The sequence below is a fragment of the Mya arenaria genome, chromosome 4 (assembly GCF_026914265.1).
Source record: "Mya arenaria isolate MELC-2E11 chromosome 4, ASM2691426v1".
In the NCBI taxonomy this organism is placed as follows: domain Eukaryota; kingdom Metazoa; phylum Mollusca; class Bivalvia; order Myida; family Myidae; genus Mya; species Mya arenaria.
In genome coordinates this window covers 49,398,586-49,415,720 of record NC_069125.1, presented here as the reverse complement: position 1 = coordinate 49,415,720, position 17,135 = coordinate 49,398,586, and the positions used below count along the sequence as shown (strand labels likewise).

General features: G+C 35.4%; 1 long non-coding RNA gene and 1 pseudogene across 1 annotated transcript; one reads left to right on the top strand and one right to left on the bottom strand.

Annotated features, from left to right (window-relative positions):
• Window positions 1-254: 254 nt before the first annotated feature.
• Window positions 255-9,430, top strand: LOC128230884 (glutathione hydrolase 1 proenzyme-like; annotated as a pseudogene).
• Window positions 9,431-11,620: 2,190 nt separating this feature from the next.
• LOC128230298 (uncharacterized) lies at window positions 11,621-16,119 on the bottom strand. The gene is made up of 4 exons (XR_008260195.1): window positions 15,916-16,119; window positions 13,901-14,103; window positions 12,519-12,725; window positions 11,621-12,041 (listed from the first exon to the last, which is right to left on the bottom strand). It is a non-coding gene; the product is annotated as an uncharacterized LOC128230298 (long non-coding RNA).
• Window positions 16,120-17,135: the final 1,016 nt, after the last annotated feature.

Below are 17,135 nucleotides of genomic sequence, written 5' to 3'. Positions count from 1 at the left end.
TCCCTGGTATATGTAGTATGTACGCAACTCCCTAGAATATGTAGTGCGTTTTCAACACCGTAGTGTATGTAGTAAATATGGTATATCCGCGACACCCTGGTATATGTAATATGTACACAACTCCCGGATCTATATAGTATGTTCACAACTCCCTGGTATATGTAACATTGAAGAATGTTCGATACAATGAATTCTAAGTGACTATGTTGTAGAGCTACATTATGATATCATTTTCAGACGGTTTACAAGTGGGGATGTATGAAGAGGAGACCCGGGACCCAGAAACACCAGCCGCCGCGCGGCGCAAGAGTAGGAGATTCCTTGCATACATACAATTAAGATCACATGTTTTCCAGCTACTGAACTCCCGCATACAATGCATCTTGCATTACATGTTCGTATGCACTACACAGATACAAAACAGCTTTGAGCTTTCTTGCTATTTTGTTTTTGAGAAAGTCAACTCTGATTACTCAGATGCTGAACTCTGAATTGAAAATTAAAATTTTCTTCTAAACGATGGTTAATAGAACCAGCTAAAAACTCATGCCCTTTTCACGTTTCGTACATTTGTTTATCCTAAACAACAACATGCTCTCTGTTCTGCTCCGTATCATGTTAAATTGCTTAAATACGTGCAAATCTGACCAGTTTGCTAGAGAAAACGTGCCTGACGGTTCCATGTTCATCAACCTTTGCACTTGAACTGACTATAACTGCCATAACTTTACCCTACCATGCAGTCCTATGTTCAGCGTGCACGAGATAAAAGACTACGCTGAGAAGACGCGCACGTGTAAAGTATGCCACTGCACGAGAAACCGGATGATCTGCATCACTGTGGTGTGGTTATGTTGCTACTCTACGGGATTGGGCTAGCTATTGGGTTAGCCGTTGGGCTAAGCCGGAAAAAACACCGAGGTGGGGCCGGACGGAAATGGAGAGCAGCATATACAAGTGCCAATCGGCGCCGTCGTCTCGGACCATGAAGCGTGTTCTGACGTAGGCAGGTACGCCAATGTTGCTCATCAAGCTTTGTATACTTGACCATTAAAATAACTACATCTTTGCGCTGATATACAACGCACTTGTACGAACAGATGCAGTTTAAATGATAATCACTTAATGCAACATCAACATACGAGTGTTAGCACGGAACACCATTTAATTTTGTCGTAAAAGCACTTTTATCAGAATTATTCATGACATAAAGTTAAAAATAATTCATTATTGCATTAATAGTTTCTGTCTGCTCACCATATTTACCTTAGTAAGTTTGTATTTAGATATTTGTATATTGGGTAATTTTCGAATTATAGAACATACATATGGTCAGCTCTCAGGGGGTGAATGGTTCATTCCTCCCAATTGTTATATGCTGAATACAGCAGGATGAGCCAAAACAATGGATAGAGTATTAACGGGAGCAAGCATGTAAGCTGAAAACATTTTAAATCCATCAGATCTTTGATATTTTTGCTAAAGAAAAACGATAATCACAAAAAATAGAAGTACATGAAACGAAAAATCTGTGTCCTTATTCAAATCAATTTATAAATATTAATTTAATACTGGCGAATGGTCAGCTCTCTGGGGGTGAATGGTTCACCCCTCCAAATTGTTCTATGCTGAATACAGCAGGATGAGCCCAAAAAATGGATAGAGTATTAACGGGAGCAAGCATGTAAGCTGAAAACATTTTAATTACATCAGCTCTTTGATATTTTTGCTAAAGAAAAACGATTATCAGAAAAAATATAAGTACATGAAACGAAAAATCTGTGTCCTTAATCAAATCAATTTATAAATATTAATTTAATACTGGCGAATGATATCAGGCTAAGAAGGGGCCTCATGGAAGAAGTCAAATACACAAGCGTGACCCAGTTTTATTCACAAAGGAATAACAACGAAAACAGACCCTATTCCCTCCTCAAAATCCCTGTCGGTTTGTCGTTAAATGTTCGGCTTTTGGGGCGTATCCATATAGTTTCCATTATTTCATTTCCATGTATGTCGTGCTTTCGAATAATATATGTTTTCAGTTTTATTGTTGATATTTGAAGGGACATTCTGGACCGCCAGGGAACAGCGGTCGACGCGGCTATAGCCACCCTCATATGTAACGGCGTACGTACTCCGCAAAGCATGGGCATCGGTGGAGGTAAATCTCAACATTATATTGATAATTATTCTCATTCATAGTGGTGATGCTATGAGTTAGAATTATCATCATCAGAGGTTTGATAATGATAAATCTAACGCAGAACATCATCACTCTGGTGTACGAGAATGAATATTAATTTGGGCATTCTTTATAACTACTTATAAAATAATAGTATTAAACCTGGACGGTAATCAAAACGTACCCTGAAATGATTGTATGTACAGATTCATGATTGGTTGCTGTTCGCGGATTGAGGGCCGGGCACTACTATATGGGTTCGATTATCGCATAATGCCGAGCAGCAAGCAATCAGTAACGCCTTTAAAATGGATACATTTTTCTTTAAATGCATTATGCTTTATACTCCTTCCTTTTTGGTACTTCACTGTTCTGTAATGTAATGTAATGTACTGCGCTGCACTGCACTGGGCTGCACTGTACTGTACTGTACATTTAATGTATGGAAAAATTACCGGTACATATTTCGTTGGATCTGTAAATTGTTTTCGGAACTTTACTTCAGGTGAAGTCTTGTCATACAGGAGTGATTCATTATCAATTGCTTTTCACCAAAAGTAGTCAGGTTTCTACACTTTTCTTTCTGTACAATATCTTTAACAAACGTTAGTACTTGCCTCAAACGTAAGAATAAACTAAATGATACCTATTAGATGCTCAAAAGATAATGCTGTGTATCATAATTGTGTACCTTTGTCAGTATTGATATACTATTCCTGAAACAATAAATCTAAATACGTAGTAACTTGTATTTCTACAACTCCAAGTATCAAGTCAAAAATAATTGTACTGGTAATTAAATCTAGTACTTTTCACGAGTCTTATAGCAGTTTCCGACTTCTCAAGTGCATTCGTGCCTCTGGCACGCAAACTGATGCTGAAAGCCTTGAAGTACAACTACATATCAGAATATGCAAGGGTTTTATTAAGTCTTTCCATTACGTGTTTGTTAACAGTTTTCTTTAGCATGTTTTTTTTATTGTTTTGTGATTCCTCTGGTTGACTGAAAAAGTCACCATATAATTTAATGCTGCATTAAATATAGCATAACTATTGATGTCTAATACATCCAATATCGAGTTTATCCCGCTGTAAAGCTCTAACGATGAGCCAATGAGATCACTGGTCTAATGAGCCTTTCTTCGAGTTCACACTTACTGTATAGATACGGATAACGCAATTGTATTGCCTCCTTATTTGCATTTCACCAAAACGAAACGCTCAGGTAAAATTTACATACGAACAAGGGTGTCACTTTTTTAATACATATTTATGATTTTGTTCATTACAGTCAAGGTAGACATAAAGTAACGTATTAGTTTGCAAGAAAATGCTTTTGATCTCAGTATGTTGTAACACAATGCTCGCATTTCATTTTGACGCGAAACCCAACTAAAATAACATGACCAGGTTTTTGGTGTCGTATGCTAGGTATGTTTATGGCGATCTATGACCGGACCGCCCGGGACGCCTACACCGTGGACGACCGGGAGGTGACGCCCGGGGACATCACAGAGGCCATCTAACAAAACATGACCAACCACAATGGTGCGGGGTACACGCAACTGAAGGCATCTTGATATACTTTGTATACTTAATACGTTGGTTCGAATGTTGGTATTGCCTGTAATCCATGTATCTCTTTGTGCATTCCGAGAGGATTTAACATGTCATTTCTTCTGACAAACACCGGTGTAGGAGTAAGACAAATAGGCACCCAACTAAGATAATGGCCAATGATTTGGACATGCCCCTACCAACACTGAGATTCTACTGCCATTACATTTTTAACGAACTGAAATTAGAGCAATGGGCATTGTAAAGGTTGTATAATTAATACGTATTCATGTGTAACAGCATGGTTATTAACTTGATACTCTGAGAATGTTGTGTTTGCTGTGTTTATATATTGTATACCAGTAGGAAGCATACACAGTTTCGGGATTACCAAACATGTTATCCAGAATTTCCATTTCCATCTAAACAACATGAAAAAATACACATCCTGGTGAAAGGATGGTTAATTATGACGCCGTTCTTATCGCTACTCAAAATGGCGGATGTTTTTCCCCGGAAATGTTTACCAGTATGTATGCTTAACGGCCGGGAATATTAATGGACGGTTGATGTTTGCATTGATGCGTTTACAAATGTGTTTACCGTTTTTGGAAGATAGATCAATGGATATTTCCCAAGCAATCCAATATTCAATAAGTTGTCCTGTATTCAAAATAAATTCATCATGGGCTTAAATTGGATTGCGCTATATCAGAACGTTTACGGAATAATGAACCTATCCACGGGCGTTGGAATTGTTGGAATGGCAACTAGAGACACCTGCACTTTCCATTAATGCTGGAGAGACAACCGGTCGGATCAAAGTCTTGCGGCGATGCTAATTAATTAATATGGTGATATTGAATACGGTTAAAATGCATTTTTATGGGGCAGATTTAATACAATAATTATCTTTGCCTTTAACGAGCAACGTGTCCAACCGACGCAAGTCATTGTTGAATTCCATGTTATCTTCTAGGGGAAACGCGAATCTGTCTTGTTAGTTTATATTGACTTTAACCTAGCTTTTCTTGGACTAATGACCAAACAGCAGCAACAACAGCTCCAATGACAACAATAACCGTAGCCTTTATAATACTATTAGGAAATTCTAATTTCTAAAAATGAGTAATATACTTAACAGCAATGAAACGCGAAATAAAAATATTGAAATAAGTAGGTATAAAGTTAAAATGAAAACAAAACCATACATATTACAAAGTCAAACGTATCAACATTACATTCTAATTTAGATTATATAGTCTCATGTATCGTCAATCATTCCAAAGCCCTTGTCATTAGCAAACAGATGGTTTCTTAATTGTGCAATCATTGATTCTGATGTATGCTAAAAACTACTACAATGAAGCAGGCAAATCGAAAAATATCAAATATGATAAATGTTCGCTCCAGTTTTTATAAAAAAAATATATTTAACACGACCAATGGGCAAACTATCGATTTACACATGATAGATTCAGAGAAATATTAATTTTATAGTTTGATTATTAAGCTTAAGTTGAAAAAAATATTAGCCTTTATAAATGGTGAATTCATTTAGTAGCTACGAGGCAACGATAGAAGAAAACGCCAAGATATCGCTATTTCTGTACACGAATAGTATATTTTTGCTTTGTTTTGATCATTAATGTCAAATTAGTTTTAAAAAATAATAAAAATATTTGCATCTATGAAGTGAAGCCTATATGGTGCCACTTTAAATTAATCTGTATAAAGTGTACTCTTTGCAATAATTTACCCCCATGCATGTGTTGCCAAACACGCAACTAGAATTGTCCATTTCATATACATGATACCACATCACACACCATTATATCAAGCATATCCAAAATGTGTCCATCTCCACTGTGAAAAGTCCTTACAAAGCACTCACTGTAATGTATAGTTTTATCAAGAACGAAAAATGCTCTGGATAACATTTTTATAGCTTATTTCAGAACTACTTTATAAATCATTTATCAAAATCTATCATTCAGTTAACGCCCGGCGGATCGCAGTCCCCGGCGAGCTGAAGGCATAGAAATACGCGCACGAGCTTTACGGTCGACTGCCCTGGACGGATCTGTTTGCGCCAACCGTGACCAAGCTCCGAGAGGGGTACCCCCTGTCCCTCGACACAGGAACCGCCTTGCAATTCGTCATCGGTTTCCTGGAGCAACATGGACAAACGCTATTGGATTATCCAACGATATGGTAAATAACGTGAGTTTTGTGTGTGTGTGTGTGTGTGTGCGTGCGTGCGTGCGTGCGTGCGTGCGTGCGTGCGTGCGTGCACTCAGTATATCCACAGTAAGAAAACAGCAGTCAGATTGGATGAAAATTCTTATTGACAGTACTTACTGTCATTGGTAAGAGCAATATTGCCATCGCCCTCTTCCATCGGCTAAGGCTTTTTCTATTAAAAGAATAATGAAGAATCAATCAATTCTGCCGAATGTCCAGGAATTAATAAGTACAATGTGTTCAGTGACGGGATTTTTAAAGGAAGAAAACGTATAGCAATGCGAAAAAATATTTTGAATGTAAATAGTCATTGGCTGATTATTCCAAGAATAAATAAATGCGGTTGCTTTAAACAAATTTCAATTGCATCCATCTCGCATTGCAGCAACATATTCTGCGCGGACCGGGCGACCGGAGGGCCACTAAAGGCGGGGGACATCCATTACTGGCCCAACCTGGCAGACACCTTACAGGGCGTCGCAGATAACGGCCCTGATCACATCTACAATAGCCCTCTCACTCGCACACTCGTCAAGGAAATACAAGACGCAGATTCGGCTGATGTCTTATCATAGTATAGTTAAGTTTATTTCATTATACATAAGACAATATGTTCATGACTTTACAAATTATAATAGATACTTTGTAATACAAATATTTCATAGGTCACAAGTCATGTCCTGTACATGTTTTTCGTAATTAGAGGTCATCAACTCAATAAAACCAAACATAGTCGGTCTTTTGAAATATTAAGGTTAATGTATATATTTCGTATTTTAGCCTTCAATTGTTATACAAATAAAGTAAAATTCATCTTCAAGAGTGTTACAAAATAGATATTTGCTTTCATTATAGGGAATTTCGGTGGATTTATACCATCTACCGGTTTCGATCTTCAACAACGTATTAATTCTTGACAATGTACACCTATTTTTGCTATGTTTTCATTACATAAATATGGTTGTAATTCAAATAAAGCCATGTGTACATAAGTTTTGGTTCTATTGGTACCTTCAAGCTTAGACTGCTAAGTTTGTATAAAATTGAAGTAACTCTTCTTTTAAAGCCCAAGTGCCACAAAGAATAACAAAATTAGAGAAGAAATAAAAGTGAGTATATAACTATGATGGAGTCTCAGGTAATGTCTAATACAATCCCGAGGTCCACACGGTGCTTTATTAAAAAGAAATGTATTAGAAATACAAAGGAAATCCCTAACTCGACTACTAACTCTCTATATGCTTATAATGAGGTAGATAAGTGGGCGGAGCATAGCGCTTTGCAAACAATACCTAAGCAGTTGCCGGATCACACTGGAGATATAACTAAGAAATTCTTAAAGATGCATTATTACTCCCAAATAAGATTTAACACACTTAATACAATTGTTTTAATATACCAAAAGGGATGAACAAATGTCGAAAACAATGGTTCTTATGAAGGGTAAACCAGTTTAAAAGAAATGTGCAGAAAACACGGTATTGCTACCTTATGAGACCTTAGTAAATCGCAGTAAATCTTTTAGCATTCACCAATCATTTAATATTTTTGCGTTTTCATCTAATAAATACACAGTTATAATATTGTTAAATGTAATTTATATTTCGGTAAATTCATTATTTAGTAAGTAGCTGAGGGTGTATCACTCAAAAATATGTTTGTTTAACATGTGTATGTATTCATTTTGAACAAGAGTGACACTTTAACTTTATTAAATAAAATTCACATGCGAAAAATAAGCTTCTGTTTCTAAAATAAATGCGATGCAAGCATTTTCGAATGAAAAATCATCAATGTTGTTTATTGAAATATAGCGGATTTAATGTGTCAATACTAATTGTCACGTGATAAGCAAATTTAGTAATAACGCTAAGTTAAGATTATACTTTCGGGTTTGTTTAATAGTCACTATTGACTTTTAGGTAACGTCTCTTGATTCGTTAAGAATGGCGTTTCAATTCAACACATCGTGTAAATCATACTTACTAAGTTCTTTATAATTCCTAAAGCATATGAATGTGTAAGAATATTAATTGGATGTCCTTGTCACCAAAATAGCGTACATTCATTTTCGTTTTAATGTAATCTTATCTGAGCATAAAGTATAAACAATAATAAGAAATGTTGTGTTCGAGACCAATTAGTCTACGCCCCACTGGTATTTCACAAGTGAAGTATTAACCTTGATTTTCTTGATAACCCGAGTAGAACAATGCTATTCAAGAAATGACACAAAACAATAACAATACAGTTACAAGTGATGGAACTGACATCTGCCACACGTTTCATCCTGATACAACGAATGGTGCAAAGCCAAATTGGCAGATCTGTTACATGATGTATTGGCATTAGGAAAAAACACGTGTACGACCGGTCATATGTTCAAAGATTAGATAATATCTGTTTTATTATGAATGGATCAAGTATATATTGAAGTAGAAAATGTTATGGATTAAGATTTAGGTTTTCATTACTTAGTTATCCCCACCATGATAGAGCTCTTCAGCTACATATCTGCTCGTATCACATGTTGCCAGCGATATTTCAATACCAGTATCTCTATTATGATATAGATCTACGCCTACAAAATAACCTACTTTCGCAAATCGTACGCATGCAAAACAAGACAATTCAACAATAGCCACCGCATTTTAATGGGGTAACTGAAAATGTAAATTAATCAAGTAAAGTAAATGTATCCCTCCATTAATAATTCCATTTCCAGACGGTGTACTTGACATGAATGACTTTATTTTGAACTACGATGTTCGCATGGACCCACCAGTGTACGTGGAGCTGGGGAACCTTACTCTGTATACCGTGCCTGGAGCCACGGGAGGGCCTTTAGTCGCTCTCGCTCTGAACATCCTCAAACGTAGGTAAAGCGCTAAGAAATCGCTTGATTAAAAATATAGTGAGTGGTAATGGATGGAAGCTATGTTTCTATACATTGCCTGGTGCCAGGGAAGGATTCTTCATATCCATTGCTCTCAACAACCTCAATCGTAGGTAAGCCGCTAGGTAATTGTTAGAAAAAAACATAATGGTGTGTGGTATGGGAACCTACGCCATACACGACGCGTGGTTCCAAAGGAGAGTCCCTTCTATTGTTATCATCAAGCGAGGAATCGCTTGAATTAAAGCTTGAATTGACATCTAATGTGATGCCAGAGGAGGGCTCTGGTTTCCATTGCTATCAACGTGCAATGAGATAACTACTATTGCTACACAATTTAGTCGTTTCTGAAATGAACCTTTTTGCTTTTTGATATATATTTTGTCCGTCCAGGGGGTTTCACGTGGGAGGACGCAGATCTCGAGTCATTAGCAGATATTGGTTCAGTGTACCATGCAATTATAGAGGCTCTTAAATTCGCAGACGCCGATAGATTGATGCTTGAAGGCCAAATGTTTAGCCGAGAAATGAATAAGGTAATAGTGTGACAGTTTCAATAAAAAACAATTTGATTGGTATAAGTTTTTATCTGAATATCTGTAACATTAGAACAATTCAATTTCATCTTGCTCTAGTTGAAAGAAACACTATTAGATAGTATTCGTTTAAAATATTTGTTTTCATTGTCGTTTAATCGATGTATGAATACATCCCGGAAAATTGATTTTTAGTTTTTACATAAGCATTTAATACAAATGATGTAGAGTAACCTTCTTGGACTGAGCATGTTGATTGACAGTTGTAGTAGGTGCAACGCTGTCAACATCCGCTTACACATTTGGAACTCCTCGGCTATTTTCTATCGAAAACAAACTCGGATGTATATTGACGGTCTAGATCGCGTAGTAATTTCATTTTAGGAGTTAAACTTAATAAATTTACTCTTGGGTCTCTTAATTATGTTTGCACTAAAACACTTCACTTGCAAAAAAAACAAAAAAACAAACAATTTAAGCTTAGATATACAAATACTACTCAAAATGCTACATTTAATTAATAATATTTTTTAACATTTCACGAAGTTCCACTGATGTACCGGCATACATCCGAGGTTGTCGTTTTGATAGAAAATTGCCGAAAAGTTTCGAATGCCGCTAACACCGGCTTAAGCGGTAAAGTATTTTCAATCAAAGCGCTGAAAGCGCTGCAAGACTGTCGGTGACGTAACTGAAGCAAGCAAACACTACCGCAAAGTTCTTTCAAATGAAACGTGATCAAATGATTTCATACAAATGATGAACACTCTTTAAGGTAGATGAAGAAGGATAAATGTGATTATAATAAGCACAAATATATTGGCCCTACTTAATCATGTATCCAATGGCCTACAATATTCTTAATTCAAATTTCCTAATTTTGAACCGCTTTAAATTAGTTAAATGCATATTCATTATGTTAAAATTGCTTCAATTTATGACGTCGCTTATAACAGTTTCAGTAAGCAATTACATTTCTTCATTTCATTAGGGTCTGTTGAAGCCTATGTCTTTAAAATGCAAATGCAATACAAACTATACCCAAGATTCAAGGGACATAATAAAAATATAACTTTAAAATGATGCTCTTTTAAGCCTAAAAATGCCTCCCAGAACTTCTATCAACAGAGTCCACATATCTACAAAATTTGTGCTCGAGTTACTTTCTTTGATATAAAAGTGAAAACAAATATGCATGGTGCTGTGGCATCATACCATGAAAAAAACTAATATCTTTAAAATGTGTTTTCTAGTTTTTATTATAAACGTGTTAATAAATCTGCATGGTGCTGAAGAAAAAAAACTAATGTCTTAAATTTCAAACCTGCAGCATTAATTAGCGCCATGTTGTCAAGAATATCTGGACAATTGAATGAAATATGCATGGACCGAAATGACAGCTGGTTTTTCATTGACAAAAGATGCCTTTGAGGCAGTTTTAAGATTATGCTATTCAAAGTATGAGGGTAGTTGGTACAGTTTTCACTCATATTCAGATGATGGCCGATATTTGCTGATAAACATGTATCCTCTTAGCAGCAGGGAATAAGTAAATGACATAGTTTTAATGACCAATATTGGAGATGTGACCTTGACCTCCAAATCCAAAGGGGTCATCTGCTGGTCACCCCAAACCTAAATTTCAAGTTTGAAGGCCATGGGTGCAGACTTTGTCGAGTTGTCACACAGGCAAGCTTTTTGCGTTCAATGGTCTGTGACAAATCAATAGGGCTCACCTACTGGTCAGGCCTAACCCCAAAGTCAAGTTGTTCAAGGGCCATGGGTGCAGGCTTTGTCCAGTCATTATTAGTACAACCTTTTAGCATTCAAGGTCACTGTGACCTTGACTTTTGACCCAATGACCCCTTCAATCAATAGGATCTTCTAATAGTCAGACTTAGCCTCCATGTTGAGTTTGAGGGCCATAGGTGCAGGCATTGTCAACTTATCAGTCAGATGTATGGTTTGACACCTTCCTGTTCAAGGTCACTGTGACCTTTGACCATATTACCCCTAAAATCAAAAGGGGTCATCTACTGGTTAAACCAAACTTTCATGTCAAGTTTGACAATAGGTCTAGGAATTGTAGAGTTATCACCCGGAAAAGCTTTGGTCTACTGTCAGACAGACGGACGTAGCGGCCAACATGTGCAAAGCAATATACTCCTCTTCTTTGAAAGGGGCATAATAAATTGAAATTGATTAAATATTTCTGTTTATTATGTTAATTAACTTACACTACATACAACAAGTACCATTTTGATATTTTCGAATGCTCATTTGGGCATGTACATGGGTTTTGATCTGACTATGAACATGAAAAAACACATAGTGATGTTCCCTCCTATCAATTCTAAATTTAAATAACCATGAGAAAAAAGAATGTTTTCACTGCACCATGAATAATTATGTCAAACAAAATAAATGTAAAGTTATTCAAGATTAATTTAACACTGTTCTTTTGATGATTTCCGTGCATTCCTGACTGCAGGTTTTTCCCATTTTCCCACACAGTTATTTCATATTGGCCTTACAAGGTCAGATCTCGAGTTGGGTCTTCATTGCTGGACACTATCTCTTTATCTCCACAGAAAACACACTGGTGCAAGTTTCACTGCAACAACTGCAAAAAAGTTATATTATATTCTAACTAAACTCTGCATCAATAATCAATTATTTTTTATTGGATTTATGAAATGTCTTTGTTTTAAAGGGTTCATATTAATTAATGCATTTTTTTCAATTTAATGCATTATCATGCTGGACTCTTTGACATTGATGGTTAAAACAAAGAAGGCATATGATTTGTGTACAGATTAAACATTATTAATTATAAATGTGTTCTTTAATTAATAGACAAGTGGCAACAATTTCCCCAGTTAAAAAAGCTTACATTTGTATATCTGCAGATTAATAATTTGCATTTCTTTTGCTTTGATCATTTAAGTCAAATGAGTTAGACATGATAATGCATTAAAATAAGAAATATATTTTTGGGCATCAATCTATAGTGTGTGCCTTCAATCTAGAAATAAATTTCTTCTCAACAGATGCTAAATTATAAAAAAATATATAAACCAAGATTTTGATTATGACATACCTGCATAGTTAGTGGTCTCCATAACTGCTCAGAAATGCTCCCTATGACAAACTAAGTGCTGGTGTATGGCTGGGTAATAGTGCTGCTCCAACCAATAGCGCAATTCTTCCTACAGGTGGACCAGCTCCTCAATATGGTTTCTGTCATGGCAGTGATAACAGTATGTAACATGCCCTTTTCTACTTTCCAGAGAATGAATCTTCCAATCTAAATTACAAATTTAAGAACAAATATATACATATGCACATGTAATGTTGTTAAAAACAAACCATTTAGATGCCACAAAACTATAAGATTTTAGGTGAAAATTGAGCCAAATCAAAACATTTAGTCATTTAAAGCTGCACTCTCACAGATTTACTGTTTTTACAACTTTTGTATTTTTTGTCTTGGAATGACCTATTTTTTTGCTAAAATATAGATCTGCAAACCAGTGATATAAGACTACTGACAAAATATTAGATTGCAGACTTCCATATTTCAGGTCGAAAACAAAGGTTTTATGGCTTAAAGCGTAACTAACGGTTTAAGAAAAATGCATAAAACATTTTGAACTTAAATATAAACATTTTCTGACAAATTTATTGTCAGCAATCTTATATGAATGGTTAACATGCATTTTCACATAAATTGGCCCGTTCCAAGACAAAAAATAAATAAAGTAGTCAAAACATTCAATCTGTAAGAGTGCTGCACTCTCAGTCACAGATTGACGGTTTTGACAACTTCTTTTACTTTTTGGCTTGGAATAAGCTAATGAAAAGCAGTATGAAAACTGATGAAATAAGACAGCTGACAAAAGATAAGATCATGTTTTTTATATTTACATTTGTAACTATTGGTTTTATGGTTAAAAGCATTACTAACGCTTTACTAATAATGAGATTTTTGGAACAGAACATCATCTTTTGACCGTATTAAAATAAGAAAACAGCGTTCCAATATTTTCAGTTGTCTTTTTTGACTGAATTAATATAAGAAAGCAGCGATTCCCTTTTTCCAGTTGTCTGTTATGTCCAGTGTTCAGAAATTCGCATAAAATAATTCATTACAAGACCAAGAAATAAAAAAAGAGTTGGTAAAACAGACAATCTGTGAGAGTGCAGCTTAAACATATGATATGCATTATCAGCCAAGTGCAGACCTACTCACATCCTGGTTACACAACCAGTACATTCATCAGCTTTACTGATTCGAACCAGGCACATTTATATTGGAAGACTAGCATTTTACCATTCTGTGCTGGCCAGTAAAGTTCTCATTTGAATTAGAATTCAAAATCTATATACATTTGTTCATTTTTTTTTGCCAACTCTGTTTCAACTGAACTTCCTAAATGAATGAGAAGTTTCAAAAAATAATTACAATATCTCAGTAAATACCTGCATTTATGTGTTTCTTGTGCAATCTGTCAGCTTTGGTAGGCTCAGGTTTCATTTTGTCCACCTCAATACTTGTAATCTTCTAGTCTGATGTTCTGCCATCCAATTTTTAAGTCAGGTCAGGCAGCCATTTCAGCTTTGTTCCAGTTGATTGTATCAGATGATGTTAACAATACTAGCCTTGTATCTAGGCACTTCTCAATCTGAAAGTTTACAAAAGAACATGGCCTGTAATATTTAATAAAAAAATCATAATTGTTTACTCCTGGATGATGGGTTCTAAAGTAAACCTTTGAGAAAAGATGCTACTGGTATGGTGCTTGAACCCACGACCATGTGAACACTTGCATGGAGATCTGTCAAACTGAGCTAACTGGGTAACTGATTTTTAGGCAGCTCCCAGCTTGGCTCTACAATTGACAGGTGCATTATACATTATAGAGACAATAAATCAAACACTTGAAGCACTAGTCCAAATAATAGTCACTTAACTGATCTTTTTACAAATTTTGAAATGGCATATCCTTCACATACAATTTTTTTGTACCAAAAGTGGGTAGCTATTCCGATTGGGATTCCGGGTCAGATAATTATATATATCTAAAATATGAGTTATGTACACAAAAAATAAAAGCTGACGAATTATTATGAGTTTGATGAGTGTTTTTCTTCATTTCATACTGTCAAAACATAATGATATAAACTGTTATACATGAAGATCACCTGCAAGGCTGCGGTGCATAGATTTACATAGATGTAAAATGGTTGTGTTTAAATGCATTAAATGCTTGTTTTGTGAAAAAAATCTTTGCACTTACATGGTAATAACTAAAATACGAATATAAACCTTTAATATCTATTTCAAACATATACTACTTATCTAACTACGATTTCAATATCTTTCAACCCCCACCCTGTTTTGCACAAACCCGATTAGACGTAAGGGATTGGAAGAATCCCATATAACACGTCTATTTTTTTAGACTATTGAAGCATATATGTTCTTTTTTGATGGTTTAGACGTTTCAGGTTAAACAACAATTAAAAATGCGAAATAATTTTAGTGAATAATCAACTCTGAATTGAAAGTAACATGAAGATGTTGTAGTGAAGGATTTGCCATATATATATATATATATATATATATTTTTTTTTAATCGTTAAAAGAGTCCGTCAACGTACAAATATTTAGACTAAGAGATGTAGATCAGCTAGATGTACCTTCTAGTCCAAATAATTGTACGTTGACAGATTTTTTTACGATTTTTGATACAGCAAATCCTTCACGTACAAATTGTTTTGTACGAAAAGTGGGTAGTTATTCCGATCGGAATTCCGGGTTAAAGCATATTGCATCTATAACATATCATACAAACTAGAAATATTAATAATGTTATTTTATATAAATTCCGTAACCAAAAAGTAATATCAAGCAAATAATTATGAGTTTGATGGTTTTTTCTTCATTTCATTCTGTCAAAACATTTCATTCTGTCAAAACATAACAATATATACATGAAGGGCACCTACAAGGCTGCAGTTCACAATTTTACAACAATCGGAACATTTCGGCCATCAATTGTAACAACTCGCCATCTTCTGTAAGCTTCGAGATAGTCAATCCCTGTTGGATACTGGCTGAGGTGTTCAGATTGTTCGGCCAAGGCCGACTTGTTACGATTGTATTATCTCGAAGCTTGTCGGAGGTGGCCGAATTATTACGATTGGGTAAAGTTGTTCCACTTGGCATAATTGTAGTCTGTGTCAGTCAACTTTCCTTTTAATGAAAAGGTGAATAATGTGTTTTAATGCATTAAATGCTTGTTTTTTTTTGCAAAATAGCTTTGCACTTCCATGGTAAAATATGAATATAAATCTTTACTTTATTATCCATTTCAACCATAAAATACTTCACTTAATACAATTTCAATATTTTTAAACACCCCCGTTTAGACGTTAGGGATTGGAAGAATCCCGTATAACACGTCTATTATTTTAGACTAATGTACATGTACCTTCGTGTCCGAAATCGATCACTTCCTGGCAGCTAATTTCTGGATTGTCTCCATCTAAATTTAACATTTTTAGACGCATATATTGATGCCATTTTTGCTTCGATTGATGTTAAAGCAATAGCACTAAATACAGGTCGGTTATTTTGTAGAAGAACGTGTTCGAAGTAACATTCAATTTCATTTCCGCATAATCGCCGCCATATTGTGTATGACTTTAAAAACTACACCCTATAGTCGAAAATAAAAATAGGCATAACGTTGACACACTGTGACAGGTATAATCCAAATAATTTACTCAAACAAATACAATAGTTCGATTGCTGCTGAAAAAAATCATTTGAAACATAAAAGCTATTTCACAAAATATTACATGACATGAACTCTTTAACCGCGTATGGTTTATTTCTTATTAGCTTTCATTCATAAAATAAGTTCTTTGCCGGGGTTTGCCGGGTCAGTCTTGAATGCCGGGATATGTGTGACGTCACACGGAGTGCAAACATGTGGTGTAGCTTACTATTGGATGTAGGGTAAAATGACTTCGTATGTAAATGCTATACTTTCATTATTTTTCATTATTTTGTTCAATAAAACTCACCAAATTGCAACGGTACAACTATACTAAGAGTAACACGCAATGTTTGTCATAAAAAAGGCAATAACGCGTTAAATACACATAAGCAGGTACTTGACGCCCCACATTCACGTAAGTAGTTCTGTTGCTACGCCGGTGGTGTGTATTAATATATTCATGTTCAATATGTCGTGTCAGGCGACTAGTCGCGTTTCTGAAATACCGCTCTCTAAAGACTGTCGGCTTGCAGCCGACAGTCTAAAAACCACTGTGTTATATTCAATAATCACAGGGCCCATCAAATATATATATTTAAATCCACTATAAACAGGCGAAATAAAAATGAAAAGAAGAAGATCGAACTGGTTTGATTTGTGGAATGGCTTGACAGAAATGTAATTTATTATTTCAGGCAATAGACAAAATGACATCCGAAGAATATGCTGACATTCTGCGTACAAAATTCACAGACAAAACCCATGATTACAGTTATTAAGCGGACGCCATGAGAAGTTACAATGATCACGTTGGGACGTCTCACGTATCGGTACTAAGTCCATACGGTGACACTGTTTCTGTAACTTCAACGGTTAATTGGTAGTAAGTAGTTTTCATTTGTTTTAGAGTTTTGATATGTTCAAGCGTT